Source organism: Contarinia nasturtii, unplaced genomic scaffold (genome assembly GCF_009176525.2).
Source record: "Contarinia nasturtii isolate CC-2019 unplaced genomic scaffold, AAFC_CNas_1.1 Cnas_scaffold_220, whole genome shotgun sequence".
Taxonomy (NCBI): domain Eukaryota; kingdom Metazoa; phylum Arthropoda; class Insecta; order Diptera; family Cecidomyiidae; genus Contarinia; species Contarinia nasturtii.
In genome coordinates, this window is record NW_022197577.1 from 2,952,663 (window position 1) to 2,972,728 (window position 20,066).

The 20,066-nt window shown below is 35.0% G+C and overlaps 1 long non-coding RNA gene across 2 annotated transcripts; it reads left to right on the forward strand.

The window, feature by feature from the left end:
- On the forward strand, positions 1–18,418 carry LOC116337055. 2 transcript variants are annotated; one of them, XR_004200778.1, is made up of 4 exons: positions 1–159; positions 267–489; positions 3,079–3,177; positions 18,253–18,418. It is a non-coding gene; the product is annotated as an uncharacterized LOC116337055 (long non-coding RNA). The 2 variants fall into 2 exon arrangements; XR_004200777.1 differs by lacking the exon at positions 18,253–18,418 and adding an exon at positions 12,700–12,732.
- The last annotated feature ends 1,648 nt before the right edge of the window (positions 18,419–20,066 follow it).

Sequence of the window (20,066 nt, forward strand, 5' to 3'; positions counted from 1 at the left end):
TTGTATTCGCTGGACATTTTTTATTTCGTTTCTGTTTGTCTTCATTACAATTCTTCGACGAAAAATTCGTTTGATTCGTTGTAAATATATTTTCTTTTTATTTCTAATAAAATAAATGGATAAACCTGCAAATTGAAGTTCCATTAACACTCCACCACAGTACGTTCGGTTGCATTTCACACTAGCCATAAATTAAATTTTTTTTATCGAGAAAGACATTTTCAATAATATTCAATGGAATCTTTGTGCCATTTCGTTTCAAATAGCACTGTGCTATACCATTTTCACCGGTATACTCATTTGATGATAAGAAGCGGCTATAAAAACAAAGACAACCGGAGAGAACACATTTTTTTTCTTCAAATTGTGAGAGTGTATGAGTGTGGTGGTGGTTTGTGTATCGTTTGTATGGAAATGGAAGCTATCAACATCAAATGGAGTGTGCCAATGATGTATATCGATTGCGAAATCCATAAAAATTCCATCAAAGTAAGTATTTTCGCTAAATCAAAGGAATTGGTAAGCTTTTTCATGAATTTTTTGTTGTTATTGTTGAAATTATGGTCGGTGGGTTTATTGACTTAAAAAGGCGTGGAGAAAGGTGGTTTTTTTGGCTACAGTATGAATATTAAGACAGTTTCAAAAAAATGCATGTCACGCAAAGATTCTCGATGTGAACAAGTCATTCATGTTCAATTCCATTTGTTCAAAGCCGTTCATAGTACACAAAAATGATGAATGGACTTCTTGAACTTGGTCTGTACACAAGCAGAGCAACAATGATCTCGACCAAAAAAGAAGAAGAAGATCGATTAACAAGAATTATCTCGAACGCAACGATTCATGAGAACAATACGAAATACGAATGACCAAATCTGTATGATAAACTGTGTTTCATTAAACACAAGCTTGTATACGCGCGCTCACGCTCACGTCTCAACGAGTTTTTTTTATTCAAAAGTGCAAAAAGTGTATATATAGTTTTATCGGACAAAAATTGCGAATTATGTATAACGTATTGCGAATCGAAGACACGAAGTCAATTGGAAACGGTCATAGACACAATGAAATGAATTCACAGAGTACCGTGTTTGTATGTGTTTCATTCTTCATTTTGCAATGAAGTGAAATAGTAAACGAAATCAGGCGAAATAAAGACCGAATAAATTGGACTATGCATAGAAAAAGATAGAGCGAGAGACCGAAACAGGAACCGGGTACGCTGCGAGGCATTGCTCTTTGTCAAACAAATGACCTTGGTTAAATGTCGTTTCATTCTATCTCTTTCTCACCTTTCATCTGTTCGCCGAGAAGGTGTATCTACTTCACACGCAAATCTTCATTTGAAATAATGTTGAACATTTTTCTCTCTCTTTGCAATAATGCGCGTCGATTGATTAAAGCAAATAAAAAAAACACACACCGAACAACTAAAATCCGTCTTCATTAATTCACCGTGTGAAAGATAGAGATAGTGTCGAAAACGTTTTCGATCTTTATTTGTATTTTAGTGCCACGTAAGCTAAACATGAATCATTTCGCATTATGAGCGGTTTTTAGTCGACGACGGTTGTCGTACCGCATTCCATTTGTGCTCATTCTGTAATCATTTTTTTCTTTCTTTCGCAAAATTAGTTTCATTCGTTTGTGTGTGTGTCTCTTTTTTCTGCTACTCTCGCGTTCTTTGCCCGTTAAGTATGTGTATATGTATTGCCATATGTATGTAGCTCAGGGCGCATGTCTGCAGTCATCGTAAATCAACTACTTTATTGAATCGAATCGTTTACCGTTCACGATCGAATACCAATGTTTATTTCATTCTTAACTGCGGTGCGCGCATTTTCTTCTTCATTCTACGAACTTAACACGTTTCGCTTCCTTCGCATATTTTTGCCTGAAAATGAAATATACCATAAAAAAAGAACGAAGATGAACATTGCAATGCACAAAATCAATGGCACGAAAAGCATATACACAGAATAGAGAAAGAGATAACAGTCAATGGAATTTGTGCTCATAACAGGGGCGACACACAAGATATGGTCTTTTTTTTCTCTACTATCTAACTACATCGAATGAAGTAACGGCAAAATCGACAACGCATTGACAACAACAACGATCGAACTTTTAAAAGAAAAATCACAACCGAGAGAACATATTACATTCCATTGCTTCTTATTTCTCTGTATTCGTTTTTCAAAGCCTTTGCAATCAAATTTAAATTAAAGAATTACGTAATCAGGCAAAAGAGCATTGATCATTCGAATTAGTTTTGAAATGAGTGAGATCACGCCCCGAAATTTTTTGTAAAACCGATTCAATGACACAGTGTCCGTCTTTTGAATGTCGATTGTCATCGAATTTCCAGTTATGTTTCATATTTAAAGAATAGCTTTACATTTTTCTTCGTTGCTTGCAAACGAAAATTTCTTTTTCTTTTGAAATTGAACAATGTCATTTCTGTCGAATTGTATGGTGATCGGGCACAGTGGTACAACACACACAATTCAATTGATCAAAGCGTAACGAAATTGATAAAAAAGCAATCGGCGTGAATGTGTCGTCGTTGTCGTCATTGAAACAGGAAGGAAAACGCAAATGAATGACCGCGATGATATCAGAATCGCAAATTTTCTGTTTAAGTACCCATATTTGCAAGCACTTTACCGCTTTGTGCACAGCACACATTTTTGTGTTAGGTATTATACTATATAATATGTATATCTATCTGAAAATTATATGATTTTATTTGGTTGGACTTGTTTCAGCTGAAAGTTGAAAATAAACACACGTGTGTGTTTATTCTTCATTTGTTTCACCTATATGTGTATTATATTCACCGTCGTCGTTGTCGTGCATATCTCTCTTTTCATTTTGTCTTGCTCGAATAATCCACATTTCTGTGGGCCGTGGTCGATGTCTGTTGCTATGTTGATTTCTCTCTCTCTATCTCTCTGATTTGGCGTTGTGTGTGATTTATTATGAAAACAGGAAATAAAAACTAATCAAATTATCGAACTTTTGAGAGCATATAAATGAATATCAATGCATAAAATTAATTCCGTTTCATATTTTTAGATGTGGATCGATTCGCTACATTGGACGACCAATGTCGGACGCACTTGAGGAATAGCAACACACATACAGCTGTTTATGTTCAACTCCAATCAGAATAAGGTAAGTTCAATAATATTTGATTTTATATTTCATTCATCCTTGTACTTTTCATCACAATCTGATTTGCAAATCCTTGATCTCATTTAGATGCACACATTTGTGCATGACATTTGTTCACTTGATTCCCACAAAATACAAAATCTTGATAAACCAAGACAACAACAACTGCATTGAAATGCTAACCATCAAAAGCAGCTCTCTCACAAAGGTGGTTGATGATCTAGAGCACGGGTTATTTGTTTAAAAAAATTCCGGTTTGGTCTTGGAATATATATAAAAAAACGAGCCATTGGTAAATAACAATAATTGACTAGTAGCTAACTGTATGTGTATCATTTTCTCTTTGGCTGATATAATCGCTTAACCGTAATTTGACAGTGCACTTTTTTACATTGGCATGTGCTCAAGCCACAATACCAGAACGGCACAATATTAAAGAAAACACAACGCAAAAAGCTATGTTTATTTCGTTTTCCGTTTTGGTTTCTTCAGTTAATTTTGCTTTTTTTTTTTTTGCTTCAAGGATGGTTTTTTCTACAGGCTGGATTTTCAAATATTCAGACAGCAATTCGGCAATTTTATTTTGTTTTAAACCATTCTTCCATCGATCAAGAGAGAGAGAGAGAGAGAGAGAGAGAGAGAGAGAGGGAAACGAAATCCCATCGACAGATGCAGAGCACTTTGCACCTCTTGATTCACCTTAGTATATTGTTGGTTTGCCGTACATTTCGGTTTCACTCAATTTATGATAATAACAGTTAATTATTCTAACAGAATGCTTGTTGTCTAAAATCGAACCATCAACACCGCCAATGCAATCTCACCTTGATTCCAATAAAAAAAAATCGAATGCAATAAATTTTATCATATATCTTTTTTCGTTTTTACAAACGAATTACTCCAAATGGAAAACAATTTGAGCATTGTTGATTTCTGGCCGGTAGTAAAAAAATCGTTTTTCTTCATCATAAATAAATATCACACCTGATTGAAAGTAATTGCGAGAAATTCATCAAATGTTCGACAATTTTACGAGTCAAAATTGAATGGGGTAGAATAAAAACTACTTCTCGAAAAATAGGTATTTTAAAACGAAACCTAAAAAAAATTCAATAAAAAGTGAATCAATTTTTTTTTGTCCAATTGAAGTGAATCAAGAAAATTTTGTTCAATAAAAGTGAACCAAAAAAAAATTTCACTCGGTTTTTTCAGTGCAAAATACACTAAAATGAATTTTTTTTTTAGGTTCACTTTTATTGAACAAATTTTTTTTGGTTCACTTCAATTGGACAAAAAAAAATTGATTCACTTTTCATTGAAAGTTTTTCTTAGTTTCGTGTTTGAACATTTTTCGAGAAGTAGTTTTTATTCTACCCCATTCAATTAATGTATATTATGGTTTCAAGGTTTCAACACTGTCAGCAGAGGCAAAAAGAGAAATTCACCATTCGAAATCGTCTGATTTAAATGTAAAACTTATTGCCAATGCTACTTAAATGAAGAAGATTTTTGTTTACATTCGGAAAATAATTTGGAACACATGATATATCAATGAGAAATTGGCAATAGGAACAATTTAATCTTTGGTCTGAACAGAGATGAAAAAAAAATTATTATTGAAAAAATTCCAAGAATCAACAATAAGTACGAATCCTTTCAATCGGTACATTATACAAAAACAGAAATCAATATATGATTCTAAAGAAAATCGAATTGATTTTGTATTATATCCAAGCTTTATACTTACTTGGCCCTTTCATAGAATTGTTAGCCTTTTTCAGGCCGCACGATTGGCCATTCTTTGTTCCTCGTATAATTGGCCCGAGACAGGTGCAGGTTGAGAGTGACCGAAGAAAGTATATTCTATTTGTTGTTGTTGTTGACGATGATTCGTGAAAATGACGGCATACAAAAGACAATTTTCCAAGATGCAGTTAAATTGCATGTCTGTACGAGTATAAAAGACTGAATTGAAACCGACGCATCGATTCAAATAATATTTGCATTAATTTTTTATGTATTACGATATATTTATTAGTATAATTCCTCTTTACGATTGCACTCTGTCTGATTTCGATGTTGTTTTGTTCGTTATACTTCCGTCTGATTTAAAGTCGTTTCAATAAAAGATGTTACATTGTATGTTTTTGAATAATAAGAGACCAACCAGTGTTTGATCATACATTTCCGTCCTCCGTGTAAAAAATTGGCTGGAGTTGTTTTCGGCCAGTAATTAGATTTTCGATCGAAATGTTTTAAAATCGAAAAAAATGATTGTAAAACAATTACCGCGTTAACGTTAACATTTAACAAACTCAGTCGTCTGACATCTGCCAATATGCCGTTTTTACGATCAACAAAAATACCATTTTAATATGTAAATGCAACCCATAAGTGATTGAATTAAAAGTGCATTTATGCGGGCATTACACGGTATCGATAGTCATCCATTTAGACACACGCATCCAATCGAACCGACAAATTGAAACACACACACACACACAGCTCATCCAATATGAAAATTATCATTGATTCACGAAGACAAAACCATTGAGTATACAGTATAAAAATGGAAAATTGGCTTTATAAATTTACCCAAAAGGAGTATGTTATTCCCACAAGCAATATATATGTGTATGTGCGTTATTTATCGTCCTCAAGTATAATGTCTCCAATTTAGAGGGCTCATCGAGCATTAAGTGCATGTCTTTAGCCGTCAAAATGGTGATTTTTGATTTAATTATGTTTATCGATCGGATCGTGTTGAGTCGGTCGATCAATCGATATTTTTGTGATCGAAATCAGTTAAATTGTTATTATTATCGCGGATTGAAATGAGTCATAAAATCAAACACAGTATTTTAATATGTATAATCCACATTTTATAACGAAATAATCGAAATTCGTTGCCTTCTGTCTTCAAGGCAAATTTTTGCATAAACGGAATTATTATTGATATCGAGTGTGCATACGATTTAAAAGATTGTTAAAAACTCAAATTAACACGAATTATTTGTGGCTAAAATGTGCATGATGCATTAATTCTGGCCACACATAAAATATATGAGCGGCTGTGGAAAGAAAAAAACGATAAATTTTTTTTTATATTATTTTTTCGTCAAAAATATTATGATCGAAATATGCTAGTATTTATTTGTCGCTACGTGGTTGTTGCCGTTGTCGTCATCGTAGATTACCTGATTGATATGTTAAAATTAAGTTAATATGTCGTCAATGCTAAAGTACTACAATCATAAATCATTCATAAGTTTTATGTATTCACACATACACATTTTTACACAAGCGTACACTAATCATATTGATCATTTTGCTCCTTCATCACTTCTCTTGCCGTTTTATCTGTTTGCACCTCCGTTTTGCCCACATATTTTATATCGCTTTCATACAATCACAGTTACTTGTTCCATTGCCCACTCAATCGTTGTTGTCGTCAACCAAGAGGTGGTAGTTTGGGGAGTCAAACAAAAGACGCGCTTTACGAATCTTTCACAAAATCTCTTTGTTAAACAAACACATCGTAACAACAGATGCTGTTGTGTGTTGATGATAATGTCAAGTGAACACACTTATGATACTTGTTTATACCACTTGAGATTGTTACCGATGTTGAGTTTTCGGCTTTCATTAATTTTACCTTTGCATAAATGAAAGTTTATTGATTTCATTAAATAGTTACTATGTGACATGGCATTTGCTGCGATAAAATATATTAAATTATCTCAAACGACATTTTCTCTGTGTATGACAAAGACTGTTGCTAAATGCATGTTGTTAACGAATACATATGAAAAAAAACAAGCTCTTAAAGTGCTGTGGTTGTGTGTCTCTTGAAAAAAATTCAAATATCCCATCAATTTCACTCTCTCGCATATTCGCTCCCTCTCTAGCCGTTGCCGTTGAGTGCAAAAACACTTTTGCACATTATTCATACATACATGAGATATGAATTGTGTGTTTCTGTTGATTGGTAAATCAAAAACTCTTTTATTGCTTGTTAATATTTCATTAAAGCACATTAAAAATGCAATTTATAATTCTCTTGAACATTAAAGTGGCTAGAAAAAGCAATATATTTCACAACAAATATTATATTAAAATGTGGTAAAATGCATATAAGCTGCCATTCGAATTCGAAAATTTTTGATATAAATGACGAGAATCGTTCTATAATGCCCACCAGCTACAATACAAAAAGTTTTGCTGTCTGACTCGAATGTATCTGGCCATGCCATGTTCGTTTGAGTTCAAAAATCTCTCGTTCGCATTCACTTTTGTGTGTGTTTGTATGGTGGTGTGTACATGTATGTTTGGTTATAATGTAAAATCTATTGTCTACGCACCGAAAAAGTGCCTTCGAATCTCTCGACTCTATATTGGGTGAAAATCCGTCGATTCAACGACCCCTTTGTGTAAATTGAAGCAGTTCGTTGTTACTTGCCACTGTCATTCGTTGTCGCGTAGTATTGTTACCATCATCATCATCATCGTCATCACAACCACTGTCAGCAATGGCGAAATCAACAGCGGCATGTATTGAAAGCGATGTAACCTTTTGCTTGGAGTGCGTTGTTCTTTAATAATATCAAAATATAACGCGCGCCAATGTCTGTGGTGTAACTGCAACGCAGAAAAAAACGAGAAGACAAAAATATGTTTATATATATATATCGCGCGCACATATAAACGATGTTGATGCCATCAATAGTGGTGTGATGGTTTATATGTTTTGGCGGTGCAATGTCTACACAGTGCCAGCCAGCAATGAAAAAGAGTGAGAGCGACTCGATTTATAAACAGCTTTAGGCAAAATGCGTATCACTGAACTGAATGTTATTCAAACACGTCGTGTTGAAAATTGCATGGAAATGGAGTGATGCGCTTGGGACATGGATGGTGTTATGCGTGTATTGTATGACACATGAATGGCAGAGAATGGGGGGAGCTTTCAATTTTCGGAAAATGCCGAAAATTCGATTTTACATTTTATTTACTTTATATTCACATCAATAACAACATTCGTTAACGAGCACAATATATAGCTCTAGTGCGAACTGCGTGAAAGATCTCTATTGTTCTTGTTCACTATCAGATTAATGTCCTTGTGTGTTATTTGTCGTAATTTGGCTACAAAAAAAAGTCGGTTCGGTTCGGTTTGTTTCGACCAGTTCATTGAACTGCTTGTTCCATACGCCACACTCTGGCACATACATAAGCACAAACACACAGAGACAAAATATCCGAAGCCAGGACTCTTGGTCGGGCGCGCGATTCTAACTTTAATTTTATTAGTATTTTCTCTTTTATTTATTGCTCTAATGCGCCAAAGTTCCGATGCACCAATGTTGAAAGCGTGACAGATGTCGCTTGTGATGTGTGTACCAAAAAGAAAATCGTCTTCTCATCACCGATTCGACATCGATGGAAAATGGGGAAAAACGAGTCCTGTCTGGCTTTTGTGTACAAACAAGAAACCACGTCTGAAATGCTTCGCACTTTTTCACTCTAGCTCCGTTGCCTATCGTCGGTCTCTTTCATTTCGCGACCTCTGAATGCGTTCAAATCGTCTAATCGAGATCCTATTGTTGCAGACATGAGATTTTTATTCGCACCGAGTAATATGCGTGTTTTCATAAAATATACATACGGTGATTTGGTATGTGTGTGTTTGGAGTACTAACGACAGAATTATTCTTATTATTGCCAGAGCTGCGTGCCCATTTGATTCCATACATTTAATACAAAATATAGACGAGAGAGAGAGAGAGAAAAACGATACCGACAACAACAGAACCGAGCACAAAGAAGTGGAGAGTGAGAGAGAAAATTCGGGTGTGAGTAAGTGCTATGAACTTTGTCTGTGACAATGTGCGTTACGTATTCAACTCTGGAGTGCCCAGAATTTGTTCTCTCTCGCGCGCGCGTTTCGCGCACATACACAGAACAAACACAAACAAGGACGTACACACAAAAGAGCGAAGCGTCGTCATTTTTGCGTCGAAAATGCGCAATTAAAATCGATATATGTATACATAAAATGTGCAGTTGCTTATGTTCGCTGTGTTTGTGTGTGTCGGCGCTCTGTACTTTATACATTGTCTGTCTTACCATTTATAGTTGTGTCGCTAATTCGATGTCAGCGTACTCGTTTTTGCCAAAATGAACTCACAAGCTCTTTTACCAACTAGTTGGCGAGCAACGAAAAAAATATATAACCTAACAACCGAACGGCATCAACCCCTCACATTATTTTTCCATAACTGCCGAAAAAAAAACGAAAGAAAAGAAATTGTGTACGGTTGCTGTTGTTATATGGCAAAAGCGACTTGATACCAATCTCTTTTCCGAAACTAAACTTCAATTATCCGTCTCGCAGTCATAAAAGAATTCTCAACCATATACGCATATAAATCTATTTCCATTTGTTTTTTTTTTTTTTCGTCTTTTCATTTCGTATTATATATATTCTTCCGCTCGTTATGATCTCATTATTATTGTTCTTGGAATTATACTTGCGAAATAGACGCATTCATCATTTTCGCTTATTGAAAATGCTTGTTATTAGCTACGATTCAGTTTTTTCTTATTGTTTGCACACGCGTGTATTTATACTAAAATCATCGAGACAAAGTATCTGTCTTCCAAAATAGCTTCCTTGGTGCTCTTTTTTATTCCGCATATATATCGAATTTTTGTTTTTCAATAAACAAACGCAGACAGGAAAAAAAGACGCAAATTATAAATACCACGTTATATTAATGGATTGTTTAGTCGTCAACAAATCTGGAATTAAGAAAAGTTCACAAAACATTGGCTTGTGAAATAAGGTTCGATAGTTTCACATTCGAGTTCATTCTTTCTGTCGATTCGAATGAATCAGCAAACAATAAATACATTGGAATTTTTCATTTTTCTAGCTAAACAACGAGCTACAACATGAATGAGCGCCCGCACAAGCGCATACACAAATGTACACCGTCCATTTTTTACATAGATTTTCCACGCACCGTACACACTGCATTTTATATTGAGAAAGGGATGGAGAGAGAGAGAGAGTGAGTGAGAGACGGAGACAAAGCGGGAGAATATGTATAGAGACGCTTTTGCGCGTAACTAATGCAATAACGTGTCGATTGTGTATACATAAATGCGTTTAAGTTACACAAATATGTCTAGACAGAGTCGACAGTCAGTTTCCAACTCCAACTGAATTTGTGAGTAAGTGTTTGTGTGTATGTGATTTGGATTCATAAATTCGCTTAGAAATATAAAGAGATTCGTTAACGGTTTTTTCTATTCTCTTCGGTGCTAAGACACTACAGTGCTAATGCAAACGCTTCTAACTCGACTCGTCGTGGTTTCGCATCGATAAACAGTTCAATTGATAAATTCAATATCGACGTTGCGTCAGTATGTTACGCACATTATGATGAAAAACTCTAAAGGAAAGGACAATAAAAAAACAGTAAGATAAGAACTATATCAATGGCAGGAAAAAAAAACAATTACGCTTGTCAGCAATTATTCATTCATTCATTCAAACAATTCAGATCAGAGCGTTCTGGTTTCTGAACCAAAAATAAATCTGACAACTGCTTTACACTGAATTAAGGTGACTGAGTCACTGATATTTCAAACAAAACAAACAGCTCATTGTTTGGATTCATCTAGAAACACACAAAGAAATGAGAAAAATAAAAACAACATTGTTGTAATCATGCATAAACATGCTTTTGCAATTCGTAACCATTTTTTTTGTTGGTTTTCGTATGTGTCGTAGATGGACTGAGTCACACATATTTCAGTGTCAAATTGTTGCTCTTCAAATTTCAATGCGGCGACACAAATTACTCATTTTTGTCCGGAACAATTTATAATGCAATGCACCGTTGTTTTTTGCTTGAATGGAATGCGTGTGTTCATGGATTTTGGCTGAAGAAAAAAGAGTGAACAAAAAAAATGTTTTAATCTGATCACATTGGAATGGTCTCAATTGCACTTGCGCAAGTCATACCGAGAATTTTCATAAAGTGCGCATTGAGACGGTCAACGGAAAAATCCAGAATAAAACACAGCAAAGAAACTGTCAAACGATTTCAAGAAAGCCGTTATACAGACAAACGTGCCACTTTTCGGTTCGTGGTTGTTTTTGATGATGTATTATTTTTTTCATTTACTGATTGTGACGATGAGTTTTGTTATTTTCATTCGTGTGGTTCAAGGAAAAAACAATGTGGTTATGAGTTTTGGTATGATTGGAAAACTGCGTCTACAAATATTTGTTTAATTCATCTGTTGTTGCTGTTGTCGCTATTAATTCGCAAACGATAGGCGCTATTGATGTATGCGGGCGCGTTTTTGTGGTTGGTTTCGTTGTTAGGTGAAAATGGTGAAAAAAAGTAATAATAATAATAACAACTGAAGAATCGGTTTAAATACGAATGCAAAAATCATACGCATATGTATTGTAGCGCGAGTCAGTGAGTGTAATATATTTTAAATACGTTGCATGCATTTGACTCGATTCGTCGAACAAGTAGACAAAGAAAAATTTACATTTGCACACGCAAACACAAGCTCGGGCTCTCTCGTTATGTGCGCGTCATACATCATCGAACATGTATGGACATGAACATGGTTGGCATGAACCAAATGCCGAACAAATATACTACACACTCTATATAAGAGAGTGTTATAAATAAGAAATCGTCTAGCGCCCAAGTAAAGCAATGCATATGATGGCAATTGGTGAGAGCGAGATGCGGATTGAGTGCAAAAGAGCGTGAGCGAGAGTGCGTCACATACAAAGCCACTGGTAAATACATACAGTCAATGTTGATTGTGTGTTCTATCTCTCTTGTTTTCGGTGTATAAACTTTTTTTTCTTCTCCCAAATATTATCATCATCATCATTCATACAGACCAGTTCATCATATGCGATAATATGTACATGTAAGCGTTTCGTTCTCGGCTCTTCTGAATCGAAGTCTGTCTTTGTTCGTTAGCCGATCATCGCCTTTATGTATGTAGATTGTGGAATATTATGTGAATGTACGTACGTTTTGGTAGCGTTTTTTTTTTTTCATTTCGTTCATTCGTGAGTGTTTCTTTTCTTTTTCTGTTGCTAAAATTCATTTTATTCGATATAACCAAAAGGCAGACATGCAGAAAATACACACGTACCCAGACGTCGACAATGACTGTGCCGTTCATTTCATTCACGCTTCTCTCTATCTGATTCCGTTTCATTCGTGCCCCTTTCTCCCTCTATCTCGTTTGCTTTCGCATACGCATTCGGTATCGCTCACTCTTTTGGGCGCCTCCGCTCATTTGCGATATGCCATTCAGTCGTTCATTCGCTTTTGTGTGTACGGCTCGATTGCCGTGCCACTGTCGCAAACGTCGATGTTCACTTTTGCTACTGCGGCTGCTACAATAACCGCACAGCTTTTGCATTTGTATCCATCGAAGAGTACATAGAACAATTTTTCAATTTGATTTCAGTTGTGACCGAGACAGCAAACCGATTAAACGTGCATTTTGAGAGCTCATTCGATTTTTGATTAAATCATTTTTTTTTTCAATTCAAACTTGAGTCACACTAAATATTTTGTCTTATCGTCAGAATTTCCAAATGAAAAAAATAAATATTGTATAAGAATTTTTTTTGTGAAAAAGTGTTTTGGACAATAAAAATAAATAAAAAATAGTGATTCGATTTCATTTTGATGCCGGCGGATCGTTTAATTATCTTTAAGTGTGATCAAGAAAATAAAAAAAAAACTGGCTGATCTTTCGAGAAAGTCAATTTTGTCAACAATTTAAAAAAAAAATCACATACTTAAAGATTGGACATTTTCACTTATAAATACAACCAAAAAAAAAGATCAATAATCATTTGTCTCGATCATTTTCAATTAATTTCCTCTTTTTTAAAAAAAATATATTCAAAGTGTTTCCGGACTTGATATTTTTTCCTTTTTCGTTGTGAATTTCATCAGTGTGTGTAATATCGTTTAAAAATTTGATTTATTTTTTTGCATAAAGAATTTTTCATTAGCGTAAAACAATTTTTTTTTTCTTTGCGAATTTCCATTTTTTTCTTTGCGAATATAAAAAAATCGGTGGCACTGAAAATGGCAATAAAAATGCATAAGGAGTTACGAACATTTGTAATACACATAGTTTTGAACTGTAGACTTGCACACATAACATAGACCGAAAGCTATATTACACAAAAGCTAATGGGAATTTCATCACGAGTCAAGTACTCTCTGAGCTGAGAACAGCATGAATCATGGGGCGCACTTGGAATGCAATATGTATCCGTCAGGTTCAATGAAACAATAAAATACCAGTGGTAAGTCGATCCTAGTCATTGACTGCTCAGATCCCAGAATACATTTTTGTTATTTCTTATTTCTGTTGCTTTGTACGGATTACTTTTCTTTTTCGTACTGGCGTTTTGAACTTTAGATCTCTGCAAAGAAAAATCGTTCCAATTTTTTTCCTTCTTTTGCTCTATTTTTCTCTCGTTTCTTGTTCGAACATATGTAAACGATCAATGCATCGCAATAATCATAATAATTTTTCTTAAGAAGGAGAAGAAGAAAAAAATACATGGAAAAATCACTTGCGATGGGCCAATCGTGATCTCATCTCTTAAAATAGACTCTCGATAGAATCATGTTGTAATGTAACACACTTTTGTTCTGTGTGATCATGCAGAAGTCATATGATGATTGCATGCGTAAAATATTTTTCGCTATTCGATCTTTTCAAATCTCTTTCAAGCTCGTTCGTCTTCTTTGCGCGTTGATTCTTCTTCATCGTTGTCGTCGTCGCGAATTTTTTTTATTTATACGTTCTATTACGAATACAAAAGAATGTGCAAAAATTGAAAATGAGAAATACAGCGAATATAACCACTTACACTCACATATAAAAAAAAATTCGGGATTTTTTTTATCGCTCCCTCTCTCTTTTTGGTGTGTCTCTCACTCTGTATGTGTATATATGTGATTGCGTTTTTCAATTCTCGCCAAATATTATTATTTCGATGAGAATGAAGAGAGAGAAGAATGCAGAGGAAGAAAAAGAATAACTACAGTGAACGAACGAATGAACGTGTGCGCGTCCGTTTTTTTTTGCTTTCTCAGTCTTATTTGTGTTAAATCTGTTTATTGGGTATTTTATATGTTCATTTTATGTTCACACATAACTTATTTGGCTGCTAAAATTCACGGATTCAGAGTGGAGAGTCGCAGTTCGTGCTCCTGGTCTATGGTGTGTATATCGCGTTTCAAATGAGTTTTTAAAAAAACACACAGCTGCATATATTTCACGAATGAATCCACTTTTTTCGTCATCTTCTCCTTGAGATTGTGTATATTTTACATGTATATATATATTTTTTTTGTTTCAGTCTTTTGAACTCAAGTCACAGAGACATGCAATGCGCGAGCGACCGTATGTGTGAATGGGGTAATGGACTTCGTCGAAACGCCTACATTTACAATACCTACTGTGCATTCAATACTAAAAAAACGTATTTCTTCTTATTATTATTGTTGCTGTTGTTTTTTCGATTTTTTTCTTCTTCTTCTCAATAAGACTTTGTTCTGACTCTTTATTTCAACTTGTCGTTTTGATTTTTCGTGCTCATTTATCACCGACGAAAACTGCGTGCGCATGTTAAAAACGCCACTCTTTCTGCTTGGCAACTAAAGCACTAACAATCACGGATTGAATACTATGACGCTTCTTTTTGTTTATTCCTTTTGTTCATTCAGCGCGACCTGTTTCGCATTAACATTTTTTTCTTCACAAATCATCAGCATTTTGGCCAAATGCTGCAGTTATTAACATTCCAAACTGCGATAGATTGAGCGGTTTTTTTTATTTCACCATAAAACCACAAATCAGAAGAGTCAAAAACCTCCCGAAAAAAACCAAAATGACATATTATGTACGTCAACAAAAAGTCACTTCCAATGTCAACAAATTGTTTAATTTATACACTGTACTCGCATCTAACCGCATACACACATAAATCGCTAACAAATTAACAGCCAACGGAACATGAATATGTGAGCGGTTTATTTGTTTCCGTTGTACTTTTTTCTTCTTCTTCTTCTCCAACTCGAGTGTGAGATGTGAGTGTGAATCATTTGGTGATAACACATATTGCGAAATTCCCCCCATAAAAATCAAATTCCATTCCGATTTGTTTTCCTTCGTTGTGCGATTAAAAAAATTTAAATCGTTTCGAAGAATTCGTTGTGTCAACATGGATTTTTGCAGCATGACTTAATGTGATTTAGATAACGCACACAATAAACAAAATTATCGGCGAATGTCAGCGAAGAACTAGTCTAAATTGTCGCTGAAATGATCAATTTTGACAATACAAACATAAATACAGAGACGATGCAGCGTCCACATAAAAAGAAGCGTCATCATATTTCGACCGCGTCTGAAAACTATTTATTTGTTTTGGCATATTTAATTACAATTCAACTTTATGCGAAACCAGCAAAATAAAACGCGATTTTACACAGCGACATAACAAGCGAAAGAACGAAAAAATAGTGTGTGTGCAATTTTGTGCCAGACACGCGTTTCTCAAGCGCAATATTTCACTATTACCACACAAACATCAATGTTTTAAAAAAATATTATAAAACGACGAAATTTCGTTGAAAATTTTATGAGTCAAACCACCCATGAACAATAGCGTCGGAATAAAAACGTTGAAGGATTTCTTTATTAATGCGCGCCCACCCAAAAATCATCTCTTGTACTTGTTGTTGCTGTTTTCGCCTTTTATTCGGTTGTCGTGTTTCGTGTGAACAATTCATTTCTATTTCGAAAGTCATACATAAAAGGCAGATTATAAATATGCGCGCACACATATTGATCGATCTGAAATTTATTACAATGCTTAAATTTGGACCGATATTGAGACATACATTTCCATGTTGTTCACAGTAATTGAAGTGAAAAAATAATTATTTCAATAGCATCAGCGTGACCATTGAATTACGCCTGCTGGATAATCATAAAGTTTTATCGTTGTGCAAAAAAAAACCGATTTTTCGTCGAATTTGTGTGAGTGTTTACCCAATTTTAAACGTGACCAAACATGCACATGTTTGTCATAACGATATGGCAAACGCAAACACATCTATTCTATTATCAAGCCTGTGTCAAAGTGTGACATGTATTTCGAATACATGCGAAAATGAAATCATCCGCAAGCCGAACAATATTTACTGTTTTTTTATATTTTCTGTTTCAAACTTTCCACTTCGTTTGTCACTACATTTGCGACGTCAATTGTTAAACTTACGATCAACACGTCGATCTTCAATCAATCGAAACTAGATTTTCGCTTCAGTTAGGTCGTATGTCAGAGTGACGAAGAAAAAAGGGCACCAACTTTTATTTTAAGTGATTGCAAGAGAGGGAGAGAGCCAAACATATCCTCGAACTCTATTAAATTTAATAATAGTTCAACAGGTCCTCAATATTCCCGGCACATTTTTAATTCAGAGAAAAAAAATTTCAATGACTTACAAATTAAAGTCAATGTGACTTTGCCCGCAAAGTCTAATGTCGCATATATATATATTTTTTTTTAAACAGAAAAAGCAAGCAAAAGTTTGCTGTGTTTGCGAACGCGCGCCATTGTCTGTCATTGTGAAAGCAAAAGTATTACGAGAGTGACGAAAAAAAACCACTGATACAAACCAATACTCGTCTAAGTTTGCACATTTGTTTTCAGTTTTGGCCTAGTTTCGAATTCAGCAAAGTCGCATTTGTTGATTTTATTGAGGCGAAAAACTGAGCAAAGAACGTACGTAAGAAAGAGAGAAAGTGACATGATTTTTTTGTTTTGAGAAACAACAAACAAAAGAAAAATGGCAAACCTGTGGCGAAGCACACGTCATTTGCAAGAGCCAAAACTAATTTCGACATCCCTAAATTTGGTTTGATTGTGTGGCTCGTACATGATTAGCGGCACATCACAACTGGGGCTTTTTGGCGAATGGGTAATTTGTCATCATTACACAAAAAGACCGCTTGAAAATAACCGCTCACGAAACTCGAAACCATGTGTGTGTATGTATACTTAATAAATCTACTTTCCACTCATTTTTTTTTTTTGCGAAAGGTGAAAACAGAGTGAATTAATGACTTACTCCAAATGTAATATACGTTGGACAGACGGACAGTGTGCGCACAACAGTTAGGAGAAGTTTGAATGAGCGCATGCAATGACAAAATGATACGTACGTATTATCATACTAACCGGACGATTTCAAAGAATGAAGAAGAAAAAAAATTTACATTTTTATTGCCATTTATCGAAAATTACCAGTCGCCATAATACCGTTTTGGATAAAAAAAAAAACTTTTGTCATTCGGTCATACAAACATGTTAATATATCATTTTGTTAAGTGCGCGCCGAATTGAATTATATTATTTTATGTTTTATTCAACGTACATCGTCAAGGCCTGTCGTAAACCGTATGGCGGCGGCTACAACTATTTTTTTCATGCCACATATAGAAGAATAATTGAAATAACAACGCCAACAGAGAGAAAATAGAAAGAGTCACAGTTAAATGGGGGGAGAGAGAGAGAGAGAGAGAGAGGGAGAGAGAGAGAGGGAGAGGAGAAGAAATGGAAGACGAAACTGCTGAAGATTCTTCAATGGAAAGAGATCAAGGTCGTTAAAGTGTAACGACTGGCTCAAATGATTGATTCACTTGACAACAAAAACGAATAGATCACACTTGCGCCACATGCAAACATCCAACTCTCTCACGGTTCTATCATTGATTTCGCATAAAAAAATTTCTATTTTAACATTGATACTTTTTATATGTATGCCAATAGATTATTCATTTCTGAGAGACAGAGAGACACACATGCACATAGATAGAGAAATCTATTCGACGAATTTTGCGATTGTTTTTTTTTTATATATATCGAGACGGTTTTTCCATAATAAAATATAAATCGATGTTTTTTCTTGGAATTTTTTGCAGATTTTATGAATTGGCTTTGTTCTTCATTTGTTTGCTTCAATAATACCTGGCACAGACGACGCCGCCGTCGCCACCGACAACAGCCCGAGCGCACACAATGGGAATTAGGCTGCGATCAACTAATTGGTAAATAACCACTCCGAGGTAGAGTACATGAGCATTAACCGAACGTTATCATAACGGAAAAACCATGTAATTATACACAGTCCAATCAATTGTCTTTTTTTTTCTCATTTTATATTTGTTGCTTTTTATTTGTATGTGTATGCGTTTTTTCTGACGTGATAATTTAATAATATAATTAACATCGAGCGGTTGGAAGAATTCACCTCGTTTTGACCTCAATGTTAAGCGTTATCATTTAACACTTCTCGAAAAATAATATAATTGAAATAAATGAAAATGAAAGCCTTGGCATTTGATGAATTAGATCACGCACCATCAAGCAATTTCTTTGTACGCGTTATTTTTTTTTATTACTTCTCGTTAAAGCTTTGTCTCCATGTCTCACACACACTTTCTTCGTGACTCTCTCATTCATGCTGCGCCTTCTGTCTCATTGAATTTCTCAGTTACATCGACAGCTGCACAAACACACTTGAATTGATTAATGTAACAAATAAAAATGTAATTCAGTTTTCTTATCCATCGTCATATTTTAATTGAGAGATCCGCTTCACATAGAACTATCGCAATATGGCGAATTAAAATTTCAATCTCGATTTTGCGCAAAAAAGCGTATTTGGTGCGAATATAATACATTTTGTTCAAAAGCAATTATTATCGAATTTCACATACTAGAGCTAGCCATTAGAATGCTGTCACCATTAAAGAAATGAACGAAAAAGAAGAAGAATAACGTCCACCAACACGTTGGTCGTCGATTTGGTTGTCATGCGAATGACGTCATTGATGGAATTGGCGATGGAGTATAATGTTTATAATTCAGTCGGTATTCATTTCGAAATATATTGCTTGCACGCGTTTGCACGTCTACATATACGAATGCGGTGCCATTTGAATAATTTTGTCAATATTTTTTTTTTCTTTTTCGCCTTATTTGGCAAGCGCGTCCGGTTTTTTATTTTGTTACACACCAAAAGAATACGGCACACATCAATGTTTGCGATGTATAATTTTCGCCAAGCATATTTCCATAAAAGTCAAAATTGTGTGTTCGTGTACAGATATTGTGTATTCACTTCAGTTGTATACATGGTTCATGTATGTCGACGACATTCAAATTAATCCGCAATCGATAGAGATATGGCACGGTCATACACACACATACACAAATGAGTGAGCGAGTGTAGCATTTGATTTGCAATTAATAATTTGTTGTTGTTGTTGTTTTGTATTTCATTCTCCCTCGTCAGCGTGTGACAGTCATATGAAAAAGCCAATAAACTTTTGTCTGGCGACCTTCAAAGTCCTTTTATGGGTTCATTCAAACGCTGATTGCCATTGAATTGCCAAACTCTACCCTCAATGGTGTACGTACGTGTACATTCACACGCTAAACAGTTTTTTTTTGTTTCGTTTCGTATATTCGCTGTAGCTCTTTCGATTGTGTCAGTCGAGGCGAGAAGCATTTGTGTGTGTGTTCGGTCTTGCCAACCAATGAGTGCACACACACGGCTTGGTGTGGCTCATGCACACAGCTCATTCAATTCAAATAAATTTCAATTCAACAACCTCATCACATTCACACTTGAGATCTTTTTAACATCGTCAACATAAAATATATTTGAGCATTTTGGTATCGTAGAGAAAGAGCGAGAGAGTGAGACGCGTTTACCTTGTCACATATCAAA